Raw genomic sequence first — 22,258 nt, 5'->3', positions numbered from 1 at the left:
TAAGAAGTGCCTCCATGCAGATAATATCATATACATCAGACTAGGTACTCCAAAAGATAGTATGTTTTAATTCTTGAGTATATACATTTCTCACAGAGTTTGGGATAGCAAGATGACTAGTTTATTGTGGCCACGTGTACACAAATTACTGTGGAGTTGTGGTCTAATTCCTATATGGTGCAACTGTAGTCACACCAATTAACTACAACTCCCAACTCAGCATTTACTTTTGATATTTGTAATGATACTCAGTACTTGTCATGTAGATCTTACAACAAGCAAACATAAAGTTTATGGATGTATACCCATTCACTTGACTGGACTTTTGGATTACTGCACTAGAGTACTGGGCTGGATTACTAGAATGGACTACTGGACTCACATTAAGTTTGCTCAAGTACCTTTTCAACCATTAAGCATCATTAGCGATATACATGTACACCACATTCTCGGTCTTGCATATTAGAGGCACATACAAACTGTAGTCTTGTCTATTCAACAGTATGAGTGCATAATTAAGAGTTTAAACTCACCAAATGTGCGTAGTTTTTCACTAATATATAGAGCCTTACCTGCATGCCTGTTAAATAGAGTGAGCGAGTGTGTGTGTGTGTGTGTGTGTGTGTGTGTGTGTGTGTGTGTGTGTGTGTGTGTGTGTGTGTGTGTGTGCGTGCGTGCGTGCGTGTGTGTAATACCAGGCCAAGTGGCTAGAGCATCAGCCTGATAATGGAAAATTAAGGTTCTATAGGTTCGATGTCTGGTTACACCAATTGATATTTTGGTGTTTCCTTGAGCAAGAAACTTCACTTACATTACTCCAGTCTATTCAGCTGTTCAATGGGGACCTCGCAGCCTGGTGTCACTGGGGAAGTAAATGCCAACTGTCCATGTATCACATAGTGGGTGAAGGTCCATATGGGACTTCAGGTGCCCATACCTTCACCTGCGAGACATGGTACAACCTTCTACAGGTTACTAGTCCTGTGAAAGTCTTTGAGATACTTGTACGTAGTGCATTAAAACTTTTTGATGGGATATTTGGGCTTGACTGCACCTACCTATGTACCAGTAAACCATCCATACCTGATAAATTTCTGAAAAATGCTCTTTGTTTTTTAGCTTGAAATTACAACTTATTATGATTTTCATGATACCAACATTTGTATACAACTACAATATTGTGTTATTATACTGGCTATTGGTATATCAATGATTACAATTTGTGTAGAAAGATTGAAGGTATAAATATTGTAGTACGTTGTGGAAGAAAAACTGGAAAATATTTTATAACATAAACATGTTTCTTACACTAAGCAAAAGTAAGCAATGGTGCTATATTAGTTTAGCTTTCTTTTAGAATTAATATGGTGTAGTATAACATTGCAATAAAGATGGTTCAAAGCTTCCTCTTTATCATGGTCGATTTATATGCTAAGGGATACTTTGAGACCATTACAAAATGTCCAGACTCTGGATTTTACAGGTGTCCACATATGATTAAGTGTCTATTATTAACATTATTAACAGGTTCCACTGCTAGTTGATAATCAAACAACAAAATGATTTGTTACGTGGAAACCTTTTAATGTGGACATTTGGGAGGTCCCAACTTCACCCATAAAGTGATCTGGAAAATCAGTACGTTTAAGTATCAGGATATTTGTGCTATATCACTCGTGAGCTTGGGGAGAAAAGCAGCTTACAAGAAAAACCATGAGGCAGGGCTGATCAAGTGGCTCATAATAAATAAATGAACACTGCATGGGGGCTATCTAATAGATTTCTCTATAACATGTTTATGAAATTGGTTTTTAGAATTGATGATTTTACACACAATTTGCATACATCTCCTGTTCATTATGCTTATATCTGGCAACATAATTTTGTAGTAACCTGAGTTTATACCATCATGCTATTTATTAAAGACTGGTACTACTTTGACAGTGATGTATACAGCATTTGTGCATGGCAAGTTACTTAAACACCTGATTTAAACTAGCTAATGATCTGCTGTGATCTAAATTTACTGTACGTATCATTTGACATGAAAGACAGGTTCGTGTTTGTGGGTACATTCTACCTGTTTGTGTATAATACAGTATATTGATTTTAGGTGGTTTCTAAATGTTCTAAGACAAAGAGTCTGGATGTTTCATTGTTCGGATACAGCACTTTTCTTAAAGCGAATGACCAAATAATATACCACCATATATGTACAAATTTTTGAGGTACAGTATGTAATTTTTGGGGTCGATGAATTTCAGGATTTTCGCGGTTTTATTTTGAGGATCAGTCATTTCTCACTGAGGTTATCTATTAGAAAGCATAGAACTAACCTTGATAATCATTAATTTTCAAAGATGAAAATGTTGCGGAAAGCAAAGCAACTGCAAAATCCATGAAAATTATGTCCTTTGAAAATTTGTATGTGTACAGTAACCATGGAATGTACAGTTCTGCTAATTCATCCTCCAATATGCAACCCCAAATGTATAGCATATGGCACATGATCACAAATGATGACAACCAAATTAACTTCAACTGTTTAGTCATTTAGGCCAGGTGTGCAAACCTGGAGCTGTTGGAACCACAATTAATTACAACAAAAGCAAGGTGAGAAAATCCCCTCACCTTGTCTTGTCTACAAATTCACCAAAGGGAAGCCACATCACCAACAGATGTTGTGTTATCAGGCCCACAATAAGGATTTCAGCAGAATGCACACACTCACTGAAAGCAGACTTATTTTTGTTGACTAAAAAAAAAACAAAAGTGTAGGAGCCGCTACTTTACACATGCAGAATCATAGCCATGTTTACCTATTTATGTTAACAATTTTGATTCATCCCACAGCTGCAGGGCATCATGTATATTTTTATATTTGCTGTTGGTAGTATTTAAAGCATTATTGCGTGGTTGCTACTTATTGAATAACTTCTGTGCTGCTCACAATCATTGGCAGCACATACTGTAGTGTGTTTAACATCATCAGCTACTGGCTGATAGAAGTACCATGTGTGACAGGTGTCATAAGTTCAGTAACAATTATTGTTCTCACTATAATGCTTCCTTACTAGCAACATAGTGTAGACAGTTATTTATACTGATTATACAACAAATGACTGAACAGCCATAGATAATAGAGCTGAACTTTAAATTGCTTCTAGCACAGCAGGACTCAAGAACACATTTTTGACACAGTATCACTGCTCTTTAAGGTGTTTGGGCACATCTTCTATGATAAGTTACAATGTTGTGTCAGTTATATTTGAATTGGTCAGGTCATCTGACCATTACTCATGCAGGCCTCCTTTCAGGTCGCCTGGCCAAGCTGGTTTAGTATTATTTTAGACAACATCATATTCATTTAGAGGTTTACTAAATCACTTATCACTTTCACATGCCCACTTAGTCACATGCATGCCCTCAAGCAATTTTGTACATGATAAACTATTACAACACAAAGACAAACTGCTAATCTAGTAGTCCTTCAGTAGCACTGTTATACTGCACTTGGGATGCTACTGCCTCTAGTCTATGATAGTACTAAATTACTTTGTTCTCCCTAGTCTGGCAGCGCCCGCCCTTTCGCTTTTAGAGTAAGGGTCTAGTAACCGTAGTATAGGGTACCTGTGCTACTACCACTATAGTGGTAGAGCCAATCAAATTGCAATATCCAGTTTAAATAAGTATTTGTGACATAAAACGTGTAGTTTGCATCATGAATAACACAATAACCATAGTTACTGAATTCGGGATAGTTGGAAAGCAGCTGATACTCTCCGAGCGAGACTCCAAGATATACACGCTGTAGACCTACGTTGAGAAGTATTAAGTTTTGTGCTTTCTTTGCCGAGTTACAACAGCCTGAAAACAGGTAAATTATTACGTCACGCGCAATTTGAAACCACATTTGAATTCTGGTAGCACAAATACCGTATACTACGGTTACCAGACCCTTACTCTAAAAGTGAAGGGAAGGGCGCTGCCAGACTATGTTCTCCCTTGGTCTTGGTGCCTAACTACTGTATTAGTTCTATTCTTTTTACCATGTACGTATTATTAGTAACAAACTGTGCAGCCCAATGATGATATATTTTTAAGTTGTCCACTTGCATTGCGAATGCATCAATGGTCAAGGCTATAAAATAGTGGGTCAATGATCAATGAAACAGAGTTTTAGGCCCAAACTATACGTAACTGGAATCAAGTTTACAGAATTATACATAGCTCACAAGATGTAAGGATCTCCAAGAAGATGTTTCAAAGTTTAAGCATCAGCAGACATTTCATTGTGCATCTAGTATGCTAGAAATGTAGGTCACATCAATATAATTATGTACAATTTTATATTACATGGCACAGTGGACTGTTAACATGTAATTTGGAAGGTGATGGATATTAATTTACATGGCACAAGTTCTCTATGTCAAGCAAGGAATACGACTCCTATTCATTACCAGGGTCTATTGCATGTATAGAAACTTTTGAAGGAAATTTCCACTTGTAGAAAATGTCAGATGTAGCGCTGGGACTGTAATACTCACAAAATTTCAATATATAATAAATTATCAACAATCCTTTTCCATGCTACAATACCACTTCAAAATCACCACCCTGGACTCCTTAAATTGAATAACATAATTGAATAACATGCTACTATATATACTTACTATGTTTTTGTACAAGTAATTTTATTTGTATATGTGACTGTACCCCAGATGCAAAAATAAGGCACGTGGGCACAAACTACACACCATCACACAACAGGTCATATCTTATTACTAGAATAGAATAATATGTATAATGTAAAGAGTGATGAAAGTACAAAAATGTAGGCCAATATACGTGCTCACATGTCCTGTTTTCACATACATCACCATCTTCAAAAGGTATATGCTACATATGGGGGATAAAATTTACTATTAATATCCACTTTGACCACACACTTTAGTCTATGCAACTTTGCAATCATAGATATAGTTGTCTATGGTTGTTTTGTTGTTTATTGATGTAACTACAGAATTACATGTAAACGACTAATTTTGAAAACGAAAATTTATAATTTCATACAAAATAATAAGGTTTTAGTAGCTTGTACCTAATTCTGAATAGAAGGGTTTTAAGCTAGTAAGGTCCGAAAGTTTAGTACTAGAGAGACCCTCATCCCCACAACTAATGCATGGGGCATTTGGGACAAAATGCACCCTTCTCCTTCCCTTTGTGGAGGAGTCATATATCTTTTAATTGATTCAGAATTGCTAAACTTTCTCAGGCCAAAATCAAGTGATCACTCAAGAAGTACACTGTATGCATACCATGACCATTTATTACAAACTCACCTTAAATCAAAGTCAAATGAGCTGCTACACAGGCTTACAGTAGTGGGTCCTTAATTAGGTGGATAATATACAATAAATAAATAAAACTGTTACCTAGCATCTTACTTACTTAGCTTGTTTGTGACCCTCTCCTTGCCACTCATGGATCCACCCCTGCCCCCCCCCACCTTGACAAACTATCCCCCACCCCCCCTTCAATAGTTTAAATCAAAGTGCCTTAGAATGTATCAAAAGCAATCTTAGAAAGTCTAAAATACAAAAAAATTCCTAGAGCAGCATGTACCTGAGAATGCACCTAAAATGCAAAAATCAACTGGCAAGTTATTCGCAGATACTTGAGAATGCACCAGGAGCAACAAAACACAGCGGCATGTTATTCTCAGGTACCTGAGGATGTACCAAAAGCATTCCAAGAGTCTAAAATACAAACATTTCTGGTGAGCATGTCCCCAGACCTAAATGCACACATGGATCTTTACACTACTGCCCTCCCCCACTCTCATAAAACCTTCCTTTGCCCCCCCCCCCGACTAGATGAAGGCCTGCTATTGAAGATACTTGTTTGTGCACAAGGTACAGTTGATCTCATGTACAAATTTAAGAGTGCTGCAACTCACAGATGAGTGACACTACAATCTATTGTGTAGTGTGATCTTCATCCTAAGTCGAAATCAATGTCAAAAGGAATTTTTGTAGTAGCTCACAGGACAACTATAAAGTCACATATGTGTTAGAAATACAATGTGAATGTGAGTTTTATGAGAATTTGACTAATTAAGAGTTAAGCGTCCTTTTAATGTCAAGGCCTATTTGGCACTTTGACCAAGAATGAAGATCATAGGCATAGTCATAGTACACAATACTTTGGAGTACCACCCCCTTGTATAGCAAACAGTCAGTAATTCCACAGTATCTTAAATACACAACCACATACTGATCACAGCATTGTAACACCGCAGGGAACTTACTGGTCATGGAGATAAGGTTTATGCAGACTAATCCTTGCAATTGGTGTACTGAGGATTGAATCAGTACATAGGAATAATGCACCTATCAATGCTTTGTACCAGTACTATAAACACGAGTAGAGGTGGGGGAATCAGCCGCCAACCTTGCCCCAGGTAGTGGGGCATTTAACCACAGGTGATATCTTGTTGAGCTTTATCGCTCTGTCTTTACTTTCAAACACTGAGATTTATTCACATTAGTTCTGTCTCTTTTGCATGCAAGGCTCACGTGCTGTCTACTAGATCATGTATGTTAAAAGATATGTTGAGTGATGTAGTTCCAAGCCGAGCATGAAGACTGAAGACCACGGGAATAGTAGGGGATAGCAAGACCACCAGGTAGTGGAGATTAGAACTTTTAATGTGATCTCCACTTATCCCCACCTCTGCCCTTGTTCATAGTAGTGGGGAAACATTGATAAGTGCATTATCTCCAAAATGAAAGCCTATTCAAGTCCTGACTCACTGCTATTCAGTTATGCACAAATCTCAGAAAAACCTCAGAAAATGAGGATGTCAAGTGCATCAAAATAGGACACATCATGCACATGCACGCCGGCCACTCTGGCCGGCAATCATTTCACTCACCAGGACTCAAGCAGGAAACTTGGTAGCTACCCATCCAGGAACGTATTTATTAAGTTATTCGTGTTGACATCAGTCTCACATCCTTAAAAGATCAGTAGCCTGGGCCAAGAGCCAGCCACAATCCGTTACTAGTATGCACGTTTCAGCATCCTACGTATTAAAGTATACGAATAACCTCTACAATGAGTATACTGGGGCGCGCTACCAGTTGTCAGGTATTACCTGAATATAGCATACCTTTAAAGCCAGATAATTACCTGATGATAACGCGTGAACCGCCTGGTAACATAGCTGTGTATAGTGTGTACTTGTACGTATGCGTGTGGTGTATTTGGGACGCGTCAATAAGAATAGTATAAGGAAGAACCGTGTGGTCGAGGGGTAGGTAACGACCTTGCGTGTGGTGTAAGGTTCCAGCTCTTGCGCTGTAACGGTGCACCCCAGCCCGTTACATTGGAGGTCCCACCGAGATTGGAACGGAGCAGAAGTTAGCGGAGGAGCTTAGAAGAAGAGTGATGATGGATACATGTGTTACTATGAAACAGTCAAGCTTGGAGGTCCAAGCTTCTATAGGGAAGGAGTGATGTAATGCACTTGTCAATTTCATGCACCCTCGGGGTGGGGGATACAGAGGATTTGACAAATTGTGGTGTCAAATTCTCCACTATAGTGGGGCAAAATCGGCTGTCAAATCCCCTCTATGTCCCCACCCCCATAGTAGGGGATTTGACAAGGATGAATAAGCGCACATTACAAGAAATGGACAGATATCATCTTCAATGGCTTTGCAAAGGCTTTTGACACAGTACCACACCACGTCTGCTGTACAAATTAGACTGGTATGGCATTAGAGGAAATTTGAAAAACTGGATCTCCTCATTTTTAAATCATCGAATGCAGTGTGTTGTGCTAGATGGTATTTCATCTCCCAGATGCCCAGTACTGTCTGTTGTCCCTTAAGGCACAGTCCTTGGCCCTACTCTTTTCTCCATCTATATCAATGATCTACCGGAATCCATTTTACATAGTTCTATTAAACTTTTCGCTGATGACTGTATAATATATAAGGCTATCTGTACCCCTGAAGATGCTGAGAGGTTACAAGAAGATTTATGTGCATTACAAGAATGGCAGCAGAGATGGCTGATGAGACCAAATGTATCACAGTGCTTTACCATGACTGTTTTACATCCTAGAAGAAATAAAATCATTACTCCCTACAGACTACACAATCATCTCCTCTCACCTGTTGAACATTACAAATATTTAGGCATCATTATTCAGAGTGATCTGAAGTGGCACCTACATATTCAATCTATCACCTCCAAAGCAAATCAGATGCTTGGTCTGCTAAAGCGTAACTTGAGGACTTCATCTATTCACCTTAGAGAGAGAGAGCCTACCTTAGCCTAGTACGCCCTAAACTTGAATATGCAACTACAGTCTGGAACCCTCATTTAACAACCGACAAGATCGTTTTAGAAAAGGTTCAGAGGCGTGCTGCACGATATCAGGGGCGGATCTAGGATTTATAAAAGGGGGGGGGGGGGGGGGCTAACTCAAGGTACTAATCTCTTGGGTAGAGGTGTGTGAAGTACACTTCCCAGCATGCTGGAACTAGGGGGGTCTGGGGGCATGCCCCCCCAGGAAAATTTTGAAAAATAGATGCTAAAATACTGCAATTTGGAGACATTTCCACATAAAATTCATAATATTTTTTGCCTGTAGATATTTTATATACTACCTTTAGATTATAGGTATGGCTCTCTGAAGCATTTTGCTAATGGAAAAGTTTGGGTAGATACAGACAACCAAATACATGATGCACCCCTCTCACAATTGCACAACACTGAATAGGTGCATGTTAAAATAATAATGTTGAAAGTGGAAAATTTTGAAATTTGAACAATACAAGATTGAATCTGAGAGCACTTTCAATGGAAATTGTGTACCTGAATTAAGTATTGCCATACATATTAACTACACAAGTTGATGAATGAAGCCCTTTAAACAGACCACTGCACTTCATTGTATGTATAGGTGCAGGCAGATTTGGAAAAATTCCATAACAGAACCAACTACATGTTTCCAGTGAATGTTCTATTAGAGTAGTTAGCTGACTGCTCTATTAGAGTACCTCGATCTTGTACACCTCCAATGCTGATCCGAGTCCTTGTTGCATAAACTTTAGCATAAATCCACTGATAATATCTTGGAAAGATGTTTATAAGGTGGTTTTATGAGTATTTGTATTATTAGTGATCATATAATTATACTAAGACAAAATTTCATTATAATACTCAGCATATTGATCAAGTAAAGCCTAAATATGAAGGGGGGGGGGGCTTCAGCCCCCAAAGCCCCCCCCCCCCCACCCTGGATCCGCCCCTGGATATGTCAAAGGTATATACTCCTATCATGCCAGTGTAACACAAATGGTTAACGAACTTAAGTGGGAATCACTAGAGTCTCGAAGAGAACAGCTCTCCTTAACTATGCTATACAACATTCTTAAACAAAATGTCTATTTACCACGTGCACCTGAATACATACCCGAGTTTCATCTGCAGACATCACAGTACCAGGTACAGACCAGATCATGCCATATGTTCAGACTCATTGAACCATTTTGTAACAGTGACACCTACAAGTGCTCCTTTATACCATCAACATCAAGGCAATGGAACGTACTGCCTCGCTACATCTTTGAAGTGGAAAACACTGACATATTCAAATCTCTGCTACGTAACTATTATTTTGCAATCAATAGCTAACATTATTTATTATCTAATCAAAAACAGCCAAGCTGTAAAAAAAGGTGCGGCCCCCAAAAAAGGCCATGGTGAAAAAAGATGTGAAATCCAAGGTGGCGGCCAAGAAATGGCTGTGATGGTAGGTTAATGGTTACATTTTAATAACAACAATTCAGGTGAATTTGGTGCCACAGCTTGGCTGTTTTTGATTAGATATAATTCTTCTTTTTGTAGTTGTATACTACAAAGCCGGCCTATGGCTGGCTTTGGGGCTTTTTTAACCCATGTGTTTTTTTCTTTACCACAGGAAGAAGAAAAGAACTTAAAGAAGATTTTTAATACTTCAATTATTTTTGATTTTATTAGTAATTATACAAATTATATACATATATTTATTACATGCCCATTATTCCCCACAGGATATTTTTTTGCAGCTGATCTCTCTACTGGGTGACTTGAAATGTAGCTGAACTATATACAGGATGGTTTCTTTGTAGCTGAACTCTCTACAAGGTGACCTCATCTAGCTGGTCTCTCTACAGGGTGATTTGTTTCTAGCTGAACTCTCTACAGGTGATTTGTTTGAAGCTAAACTCTCTACATGGTGGTTTCTTTGTAGCTGAACTCTCTACATGATGGTTTCTTTGTAGCTGAACTCTCTATAAGGTGATTTCATCTAGCTGAACTCTCTACAGGGTGATTTTTTTGTAGCTGAACTCTCTACAGGGTGATTTGTTTGCAGCTGAACTCTCTACATGATGGTTTCTTTGTAGCTGAACTCTTTACAAGGTGACTTCGTCCAGCTGATCTCTCTACGGGGTGATTTGTTTCTAGCTGAACTCTCTACAGGTGATTTGTTTGCAGCTAAACTCTCTACATGGTGGTTTCTTTGTAGCTGAAATCCCTACATGATGGTTTCTTTGTAGCTGAACTCTCTGCAAGGTAACTTCTTCTCTACAGGGTGATTTGTTGTAGTTGAATTCTCTACAAGGTGGTTTGTTTGAGGCTGAACTCTCTACATGGTGGTTTCTTTGTAGCTGAACTCTCTACAGAGTGATTTGTTTGCAGCTGAACTCTCTACATGATGGTTTCTTTGTAAATGAACACTCTACAAGGTGACTTCTTCTAGCTGATCTTTCTACCGGGTGAATTGTTTGTAGCTGAACTATCTACAAGGTAACTTCTTCTAGCTGATCCCTCTACAAGGTGATTTATTTGTAGCTGAACTCTCTACAAGTGATTTATTTGCAGCTGAACTCTTTATGTGGTGGTTTCTTTGTAGCTGAACTCTCTACAAGGTGACCTCTTCTAGCTGATCTCTCTACGGGGTGATTTGTTTCTAGCTGAACTCTCTACAGGTGATTTTATGCAGCTAAACACTCTACATGGTGGTTTCTTTGTAGCTGAACTCTGTACATGATGGTTTCTTTGTAGCTGAACTCTTTACAAGGTGACTTCTTCTAGCTGAACTCTCTACGGGGTAATTTCTTTGTAGCTGAACTCTCTATATGATGGTTTCTTTGTAACTGAACTCTCTACAAGGTAACTTCTTCTAGCTGATCTTTCTACAGGGTAATCTGTTTGTAACTGAACTCTGTACAAGTGCGTTTTTGTGGGTGATCTCACTGCAGGTTGATTTGTTTGTAGCTGAACTCACTAAAGGGTGATTTGCTTGTAGCTGAACTCCTTGCATTGTGTCTAGTTTCTAGCTGATCTCTCTACAGGGTGATTTGTTTGTAGCTGATCTCTCTACAAGTTGATTTGTGTGTATCTGATCTCTCTGCAGGTTGATTAATTTGTAGCTGATCTCTCTACAAGGTAATTTGTTTGTAGCTGAACTGTCTATAAGGTGATTTGTTTGTAGCTGATCTCTCTGCAGGTTGATTTGTTTCTAGCTGATCTCTCTACAAGTTGATTTGTTTGTTGCTGATCGCTCTAAAAGTTGATTTGTTTGTAGCTGATCTCTCTACAGGGTGATTTTTTTGTAGCTGACCTCTCTTCAGGGTGATTTGTTTCTAGCTGATCTCTCTACAGGGTGATTTTTTGTAGCTGACCTCTCTTCAGGGTGATTTGTTTCTAGCTGATTGTTCTACAGGTTGATTTGTTTGTAGATGAACTCTCTACTGGGTAATTTGCTTGTAGCTGAACTCCTTACATTGTGTCTAGTTTGTAGCTGATCTCTCTACAGGGTGATTTGTTTGTAGCTGATCTCTATACAAGTTGATTTGTGTGTAGCTGATCTCTCTGCAGGGCGATTTGTTTGTAGCCGATCTCTCTACAAGGTAATTTGTTTATAGCTGAACTGTCTATAAGGTAATTTGTTTTAGCTGAACTCTCTACAGGGTGATTGCTTGTAGCTGAACTCCTTACATTGTGTCTAGTTTCTAGCTGATGTCTCTACAGGGTGATTTTTGTAGCTGAACTCTATACAGGGTGATTTGTTTCTAGCTTATCTCTCTACAGGTAGATTTGTGTTGATTTGTTCATTGCTGATCGCTCTAAAGGTTGATTTGTTGTAGCTGAACACTCTGCATAGTGTTTTGTTTGTAGCTGATCTCTCTAAAGGGTAATTTGTTTGTAGCTGAACTCTCTCCACAGTGACTTGTGTGTAGCTGAATTCTCTAGAGAGTGACTTAATTGTAGCTGAATTCTCTACAGGGTGCATGACTTGTTTATAGCTGAACTTTCTTAAGTGTGACTTGTAATGTTCTGAATCTCTATAGTGATATATTTGCTTAACTCTCCACATGGTGACTTGCTTCTTGCTGAACTGTCTATAAGATTAACTGTTTGCAGCTGAACTCCCTACAGAATACCTTGTGATGTAATAAAATTCTATAATGGAGTAAATAAATTAGCCGAATGCTCTATTAGGGTGACTGTTCTATTAGAGTATCTCGATCTCGCATTTGCTACACGGAGTTGGCTTTCGAGTCATAACTCAGTGGTTTGTAATCCGATTCTTCTGTACTACTGCAAGGACTTTCTATTAAGATTATTCCAGCTATACACCGATTTTCAGCTCATTGCTCTGAGCGGTTTGCCTAGTAGGCGTGAAAACTAATACTTTTCTTATTCATAAAAATCGATCGCGCAATTGTGACACAGGTTGGGTTTTGTGTCATATCTCCATGGTAGGGTCCGCAACGCGAAAAATCGATATCCTCCAATCACCTACCTAACTATTGTCATGTGTTAGGCTAAGTGTAACTTGAATAACACCAGCGTGGCAGCCAAGTTTGTCACTTTCTTCTGGTAGAAAACGATACAAATGTCTTTAAATCACGTGATTTTTCGCTGCAGCGGTTCGTAGGGTTCTTCGTATGCTACGATATTCACTCTCAACATTGTTCAAGTAGTCTATCATCAACTCAAAGTATTGGTGGTTTGATTTTATTGGTCAGTTTCTGGTGGCAGCACGATCTGTGCAGCTTTTTGACGACAGACAAAATGTTTCTTCCTCTGGAGCACAGGACAAGCAGAGCAGCAACTGCGCCGTGGGTCAGCAATGACCAGTACTAGGTAAAGTACCTGCATGCGGAGTATGGTTATAATTGAAGCTTGTTAGCCATCTGGCTGAGCCACCTATAAGGTATATGTAGGTATTATGAGTCACTTAAGATAAAACCATTCTTATCACCTAATAATGTGACCCCAATTTTTCATACTACTTGTAGGTAAAGATGTACCCATAAACTACACTATCCTAAAATTTCAAAAATTATCCTACCATGCGGTGGGCTGAATGACCTTTTCTTTAAAGCACTGTAAGTGCTCATATTACGAGTCATATGGGGGTATTATGAGTCACAATATTAATTACTTCATAAGTTCATTATTTTATATCCAATTATGGTAAATATTGTGGAAATATTACAGGTACTCCAATGGCATTCAAAACAACATAGTTGACTTTGTTTTTCCACTTTATATCTTCATACTCCTTAATACATGGTGAGAGGTACATGCAGCTAATCTGAAGCAATACTCCTGCTTAATGAACTATATTATTTCTTAATTGGTTTTGTGGTTAGCTTATGATCACTGTCTATGTTGATCTGAAGTAGTGTCATCCATTTCTTCCTAAATCTGCAGGATTTAACCCTCTGAACACATTTCAAGCTATGCGACCCTTAATACAACCTGACCCAAAAAACCAGCATATACCTTATGCTGAAATTCGGCCAAAATGACGCGATTTTTGCAAACAGATACCAGAATGGTTGATACATCAGTGAGACAGTCTCCAACAGCAAGGATACGAAGCTTATAAACATCTAAGAATACGGCTATCTCGCCCAGTAAACGCATAGAGCAATCCAGTGCATGAAATAGGCACTCACGTGATTGAAATTCAAATTGCAGAAATACCCATGAAATCGCTTTCATTTCTGAATAGGAACCATGCAATGTGCTCCTTTTGTAAATATTTGTGTTAATTGTTCACTCAGGCGTGGTCTGGGCCAGTGCAGGTGTGTTTTGTACTATGATGGTATCGTAGGAAGAGTCTTGGACTGCTGGGCTAGTCGAGATGCTGAACCTAACGAACACAAACTGATTGTCACTTGATTCCAAGTGATTTTAAGGTCATTGGAATAGATTATAGTTGTATTTTAGGAGATTTGAATATCAATCACGTGAGTGCCTATTTCATGCATTGGACTGCTCTATATGCATTTACTGGACGAGATAGCCGTATTGTTATGTGTTTATAAGCTTCGTATCCTTGCTGTTGGAGACTGTCTCACTGATGTATCAACCATTCTGGTATTTGTTCGCAAAATTCGCGTCATTTTGGCCGAATTTCAGTATATAGATGGCTCAGCCAGATGGCTAACAAGCTTCGATTATAACCATACTCCGCATGCAGGTACTTTACCTAGTACTGGTCATTGCTGACTCACGGCGCAGTTGCTGCTCTGCTTGTCCTGTGCTCCAGAGGAAGAAACATTTTGTCTGTCGTCAAAAAGCTGCACAGATCGTGCTGCCACCAGAAACTGACCAATAAAATCAAACCACCAATACTTTGAGTTGATGATAGACTACTTGAACAATGTTGAGAGTGAATATCGTAGCATACGAAGAACCCTACGAACCGCTGCAGCGAAAAATCACGTGATTTTAAGACATTTGTATCGTTTTCTACCAGAAGAGAGTAACAAACTTGGCTGCCACGCTGGTGTTATTCAAGTTACACTTAGCCTAGCACATGACAATAGTTAGGTAGTTGATTGGAGGATATCGATTTTTCGCATTGCGGACCCTATCCATGGTCTTTATCTCGATTCCTTTCAAACCACCAAAAGGCACTCCTACGATGGTTACTCCATCTACATAGCAATTTCAACTCATTCCATGAAGCGGTTTCAGGGGCGTAGCTAGCCAGAAGGTGATGGAGGGGCAGGCATACCCCACGAAACACTCAAAATCATTCATGATAGCAAAAAGGCTATTGACCCAATGGTGGGCTAGCCAACATACGGTGTTGTATTATTACAGCTTAAAGAACTAGCTACGTAACCACTTCAGTGCTGACTGCTTTCCAATCGAGGTAGCTATATTCGTCGAGCATCATCGCACGTGCCACAACTGTACTCCAACAAATTCATCCACAGTCCGGTAGAGCTAATATGTTAGTGCAAATACAGGTTACTTTACGTTAGCCACAGCCTGTGCTGCAGTCCTAGCACACTGCTGACAGGATGACGTATTCACTCACTTCACTCGGCGAAATTGAAATGCCATGTATTGCACGAAATCCCACCTGTCTTGCTAGCAGAACTTGTAAGCTTGACTGATCCACCTGACTGACTGACTGACAAAGTAAAAACAGACTGCACTGCCGTACGTACAAAGGTCCAGTGTGATCGACTCGATAAAATAAACTTGGTACATTTATTTAGCTAACACTTTATCACCTCGTAGGCAGTAGGTTCGTAGCGTAATCTGGTCTCCTTTGTCACTTGTGACTCTTTCCGCGGAGAAGCGGGTGCCGGTCACTCTTTTTATATTCAAAAATGTTCTATCACGCGAGTAATCTAGGCTAAATATAGAAGTATGTCTCTAATATTTAGCCGGGAGTTTAATTATCTTCGTAAAATCAATCCAGCATCCATCTAATCATTTCAATATCAGTAACTATGTCAACTTTTGCCGCAATCCTACCAGATCCTCCACCAGTAACAAGCTTCAACACAATTTTACATCATCCAACAAACAAAGTAACTTCTACTTTAACAGATTACCAAGAACCTACAACAGTCTACCAGTACTTGACTTAAATCAACCTTTTTCCACCATTAAATCACAGTTACTCAAGATCTTTTGGCAGCATTTTACAAACAATTTTAACTCTGACAATCATCACAGTATGCACTTTGTTTGCCCTTGTAGTACCTGCTCCAAGTCTCCTCGTCCACCAAACTTCAGCAGTAATTAATTTTTTTTTCTTCTCGCTCTCTCTTAAAATAAGTACTTAGCTATATAAGTAAGTTTATTATTAAATACACATGTAAGTTTTAAAATTATAGGATAGTTCAACTATATACCAAATGTAAATGTATGTAATAACCTTAGCCAGCTAACTTAATTTCATTGTAATTTTATACATTCAATTGTAAATGTAAGTTGTACGTATACTTTTTCTGGCTGTGGGCACCAGTTGCCCACAGACCATTAATGCAGGCCTTGCCTGCATTAAAAAGCAGTTAAAATAAAATAAAAAATAAAATAAATTAACTCCCGGCTGCCAGCACAGGTTGCTGGCAGACCATCAATGCAACTTTTTCTTCATCTATACCCACCTACACATGTATAATTGTAATTGTATGTTGCATTGTAAAGCATTAATAATAATAATAATAATAATAATATTTTCGTTCGATGGATTCACGAACGAGTTGAATGTTGTGTGTGCGCATTCACTAGCAACTCTAGTCTCGTGCCCAGACCGCTTTTTTTCTTTTTGTGTGGGGGCGGAGAAAAAAGGGTCTGGTGGATCTCCAATACATTTTTTGTGCAGCCGGATCTACAACTTTTGGGGATCGTTGATTAGTGGTGATGAATAGCAAAGGCTTGTTAACGAAGCAACAATAGGAAATACGGCGCGCGTTTGTTGGCAAGGCTGCATCCTTGGGTACGCGCGCCGTATTTCCTATTGTTGCTTCGTTAACAGGCCTTTGCTATTCATCAGACCACCAGACCCTTTTTTTCTCCGCCCCCACACAAAAAGAAAAAAAAAGCGGTCTGGGAACGAGATTATAGCAACTCCTGGTGATACCGCGTAGTAGTGTGGTGGGGACTATTCTATGGAACGGAACGGAACGGAACGGAACGGAACGGAATGATGGACTAAACCACGGAACGGAACGCTTTCTCAAATTGAAGCTTGCAACTTACCATTGCTGAAACTTCCCTTATAAGTTAGCAGTGGCATCTCCAGTGGGTGATTAAACATAAGATAAAAAGAGTTAACGGATCGATTGTGGGTTTTGGTTGGTTGTCATTAGTAACGAAGTATTATTAATTTATTATTAATTAGCAAAGCCCACCAGGGGCAACACGCTAATGTGCATTACAAATCACAAATTGTTTAGCTTATCTATAATGTTCTTAAAAGTGTCAAGGTTAATTGTGTTGATGTTGTCAATTTTCAAGTTATTCCAATCAATAATTGTTCTTGGCAGAAAAGAATACTTATATAAATCAATTCTGGATTGCAGCTGTGCAAATTTGAGGGGATTATTGGCACGAGTATATGATACAGGGGTTGGCTGGGGTAAACAATGGTTTGGTAGCACCAGTAAGTTTCTTACAATCTTGAATAATAATATAAGTCTAGCATTTCTTCTCCTACTTTTTAAACTTGGCCATTGAAGGTAATTAAGCATATCTGTAATACTGTGTTGTTGACTGGATCTGTGCCATGGTTTATTAAGAACAAATCTTGCAGCTCGGTGTTGGATCATTTCTAATTTGCTAACTGTTGTTTGGTGATAAGGATCCCAGATAGCTGAGCAGTATTCAATAGAAGGTAACAATAATTGTTTGTATAAGTGTTCTTTGATTTGTATTGGGGCATTATATAAATTCCTTTTCAGAAATCCAAGAAGACAGTTTGCCTTTCCACAAATATAGTTAACATGAGGTTCCCATGATAGTGTATGATGGAGGCGGATACCAAGATAGGTGTGCTCTGATACAATATTCAATGGAATATTAGACATTTTATATGTAAAAGTGCTTTTACTGTGGTGGGTTGTAAATTGTAAAATATTGCATTTGGGAATGTTAAATTCCATCAGCCAGTTGCTAGCCCATTGTGTTAAGGAATCTAAGTCATTTTGCAGTATTCTGTGATCGTTGGGCGTAGCTATAGTTTTAAAGAGTAGAATGTCGTCAGCAAATAATCTAATTTCACTCTTGATGTTTGTTACAATATCGTTAATGTAAATTAGGAACAACACAGGACCAAGTACGGAACCTTGTGGAACACCAGATGTAACTTGACATGTAGAAGATCTAGAGCCTTCTACTACAACCTGTTGGGTACGACCATGAAGGAAGGACTCTAGCCACTGTAAGACAGTTCCTCTTATACCATAGTAATTTAATTTGTAGAGAAGTCTAGAATGAGCTACTCGGTCGAACGCTTTAGAAAAGTCTAATATAGCAGCATCAACTTGCAGGTTCCTGTCAATATCTTTTGCAATGTCATTAACAGTAATGAGTAGTTGAGTCTCACAGGAATGTTTTGATCTAAATCCAAACTGGTTGTCTGAAAGAATATTGTGGTCCTCCAAATGCTTATTGTGGGATGAGCTGTATCAGTGATGTTCATCCATACGGAAGGGAACTTTATGTGAGCTGTTTTTCTTATTTAGACTTTAGAAAACAGTCTGGACCAGTCTTTCAAGTCATAAGTCAGTGTATAAATAAAGCAAGCAGGAAGATACTGGTAACAGGAAAGAGCCAGCTGAATTAAAGCTTGAAGAATTTTGTGCAGTGTGTGAGGAGCAAATATTTTGGCAGACCGCAAGGAGGGTATATTCTGCAAACATCACTGAAGTGTATGCATGGAGTTATTTATATATTAACAGCTGGTGCAGTGGACTAATGCCGTATTCAATAGTGAGCTGATTTTTATCTGTTGCACAATTCAAGGATGTGTCTGGCTGCTAGCCTTGAATCAGGCTAAATGCCAAAACTCCAAGATCAGCCAAATCTCTATTATAAGCCGCATGTGAAACCATGCCCGTAGCCACCAGGCAAACGTGATTTGGACCAGGATGTGTGTGTAATTTCAATGTATCTAGTCAGACCTGAAATGGAACACTCGCATTAATTACATACCACCTAAGAATCCTAGGATTTCTTAAGTGTAACATTTCACATGCTCCACTTCAAACAAAACAGGTTAAATTTGTTCGTCTATTTTCAAGTGATTCCCAGTCCAGCTGGTCCATGAAATTACAATGAGATCACATGTATTTGTTACAGTGCGGGCTGTCCTGTGTTGGATCTACTCTAGAGTTGAAATTTCAAGGTAGACTCACTGCCAATGTACTGACACTAGTACTGTTGTAGCATGTTTAAGTGGAGGACAAATGAAATAGTAATGCTAGATTATTTATGTATACAAATTTTTCATAATGAAATTGATATTCCATTTTGATTTGTACTTCCACTTTGCAACATATTCAAGAACAAGAAGCTACCACACTTAATTTCAAACCACTGTCATTAATTAACCAAGATCTCACTAGTCTGTAATTCACCTTACTGTAGTGATTTTATTGATTCATCTGTATGTTTTCTTCATTTTCCTTTGAAGTTGTACCAAGAGTTCATAATAAGGTGGAGAGTGTCTAACTTGAATGCATTCACCAAACACCCTGCTTAAAGTAACACCTCGGCCTTATTTCAGAACAAAGGCGTTACCTTCTTCAGCAACACTAATCAACAGTTTTCTATCCCCCAGTAAAGGTGTTGATTTGATGAAAGGTGAACTTTACGCAGGGTGTTTGTACAGGCCATACTGAGAGTTAGACACTCTCCCCCATACAAATCAGTATTACGAACTCTTGGTTGTACAGTATAGGTAAACAAAGATAAGTTTCCCTCCCATCTTTTCTAGGATTTCTATTGACAAGGAAAATTCAATTATTTGTATACAGGCTCAAAATTGAGAAAATATAAAGAAAGTGAATTAATATTATACAGTCAGTTTGCTTTTGGATATTTAATGTCTCCAACCACAACAAAAATTCGATGAATCCATGCATCTTATCACTGGTCGTCTGAACATTCTGAAAGTGATACCTCACTCAATCAACCATATATTCTGTTTATTAGACTGAATAAAGTCATGATTACCTAAACAATCAATTAATGTTTTATAATTATCCTATTCCATTTTCCTGGAGCTTCCACTGATAAAATGCAATTTCAGCAATGATAGCAGTTAGCCAAGCTGCAAGTTGATTCAGAAAGCATTCCATTCTGTAAAATAGACCCCATCCAGAATTCAACTCAGTACTCAGGCTGAGATATCTGACAATAGTCCACTACTCTGTTAATGAATCATTGATGTTCACACAATATAGCCTCCTTGAGGTATCTGAATGTTTGCTCCTCACACACTGCACAAAATTCCTTTAGATTCTGCTTAGACTGAGTTGATTCAACTTGTCACCATACTTGTTTCCTTTGTAGTGTAGCTATACACATACTGATTTATGCCGATTAGAAAGGCTGGGCCTCAGACTGTACATTCTAAAGTCAAGTAAGTAAAAATAACTCACATACTAGTAAAAACAAGTCATGCATTAAGTTCCCTACTTGATATACCCGAAGATGAACACACTGAGTCAGCTATTCCCACAATTAGTACTTCGTTACTAATGACAACCAACAAGAACCCACAATCGATCCTTAAATTCGTTTTATCTTTCTTGGGGGTACGTTTGATTACCTGCTGGAAGTGCCACTGATAACTTGTACAGCAATGGTAAGCTGCAAGCTTCAATCTGAGATAGCATTCCGTTCCGCAGTTTAGTCCATCATTCCGTTCCGTTCCGTTCCATTCCGTTCCGTAGAATAGACCCAACCTAGTAGTGTACATAATTTACAGTCATTTACAATTGCGTGTCAGTTTAATACTGGTAAATTTGTGACGAAGATTTAAAAAAAAATCATTTAGTGATGCCCCCCCCCTGCCCCCCCTTAGCTACGCCTCTGAGCGGTTTACCCTGTAGGCGTGACAACAAATCGATCTTGTTTGATGCGAATAATCGGTCATAACTCCTGAACCATTTATCGGATTTGTACCAAATTTGATGCTAGGATTCGCCTTTGGACTCCCTTTCTGTGTGCTAAATTTCAAGGCAATCGGAGTACGCGTTTGCTTGTTATAGCAATTTTTGCAATTGTGCGAAAAGACGAAGAAAAAAAAAACGAAACTTTGAAAGCTCGTATCTCGGAAATGGCTGGAGCGATTTCCTTCAAATTTGGAATGTACACTCCCCTTGCTGGCGGGCAACTGTGTAGTAAATTTGGTTCCAATCAGATAAGTGATCACCGAGATACAAAGGTGTGAAAATGACGTTTTCGTTCTTCCTGTCAATATACTCACGGGTGTGGCGCGCCGGCTTCTTGGGCCGCACGACACACTACCGTGTGTCTTGATACCTGTGTATCAATAGCTAACATTATTTATTATATCTGTGTATATTCTTCTGTTTGTGAAGTTTTCACAGTAAAAACCAAAAACAAAACAAAAAAAAACTACATTTCTGCACATTTGTCAATAAGTGCTGTTTGTTGTATTAGAGTATTTAAATACATGCACAAAAACCTATAAATTTAACAAGTTTTTCAAGCTACCATAATATTACACGTGTAGCATATAAGGGGGTGGGGGGTGGGAGGGGAGGGGTGGGTGGGGTGACCATGCACAAGAACATGTAAAAGTAAAATAGCTGGCAATAAGCTTCACAAAAAAGGCAAGGCGTCTTTATTATATCGCCACTACTATGAATTACTTTGTGGGTCATAAATTTAAATGACAAACAGAATCACGAATTGTCCCGCCCACGCACGGTGTATGCATCTAGCAGTGGCATAAAGATGCTATAGTGATGGTCTGGGATGTATTTTTCTTTATGAAATGCCTAGTCCTGCGTTGTTTGTTTGTTTGTCTGTAATTTTGTTTGCTTTACTGTGCCCATTTATTATGCTTATTCTAATTATTTAGTACAATGTTGTAATTCCAACTGATAAAGTGTGAGAGGTGAGGATGGTGACCTCTCAATGCCCCTTCAAAAATGGTGACCCATGCAAACATATATGGTGAGTGTGTAAATTACAAGCATGTATGTCAGAGTTCATGTAGCTAATTCACATACGACATGACTACCTTCAGAGTATAAAACATTGCTAGTTTAACTTGTACTTCACACGGATATGATTTTTGTTATTAAAGAAGTTGTCAGGGGTGCAGACACAGGGGTGTAGAAACAAAATTGCTCTGTACAAAATAGCCCGTGAATGTAAGTACCATAATGGAGAA

At 38.7% G+C, this 22,258-nt stretch overlaps 1 long non-coding RNA gene across 1 annotated transcript; it reads right to left on the bottom strand.

Annotated features, from left to right (window-relative positions):
- Positions 1-4,771: 4,771 nt before the first annotated feature.
- Positions 4,772-7,108, bottom strand: LOC136261742 (uncharacterized). The gene is made up of 3 exons (XR_010704004.1): positions 6,938-7,108; positions 5,343-5,391; positions 4,772-4,899 (listed from the first exon to the last, which is right to left on the bottom strand). It is a non-coding gene; the product is annotated as an uncharacterized lncRNA (long non-coding RNA).
- Positions 7,109-22,258: the final 15,150 nt, after the last annotated feature.

The sequence above is a fragment of the Dysidea avara genome, chromosome 7 (assembly GCF_963678975.1).
Source record: "Dysidea avara chromosome 7, odDysAvar1.4, whole genome shotgun sequence".
In the NCBI taxonomy this organism is placed as follows: domain Eukaryota; kingdom Metazoa; phylum Porifera; class Demospongiae; order Dictyoceratida; family Dysideidae; genus Dysidea; species Dysidea avara.
The sequence above is the reverse complement of the archived record's forward strand: the minus strand, read 5'-3'. Positions and strand labels throughout refer to the sequence as shown.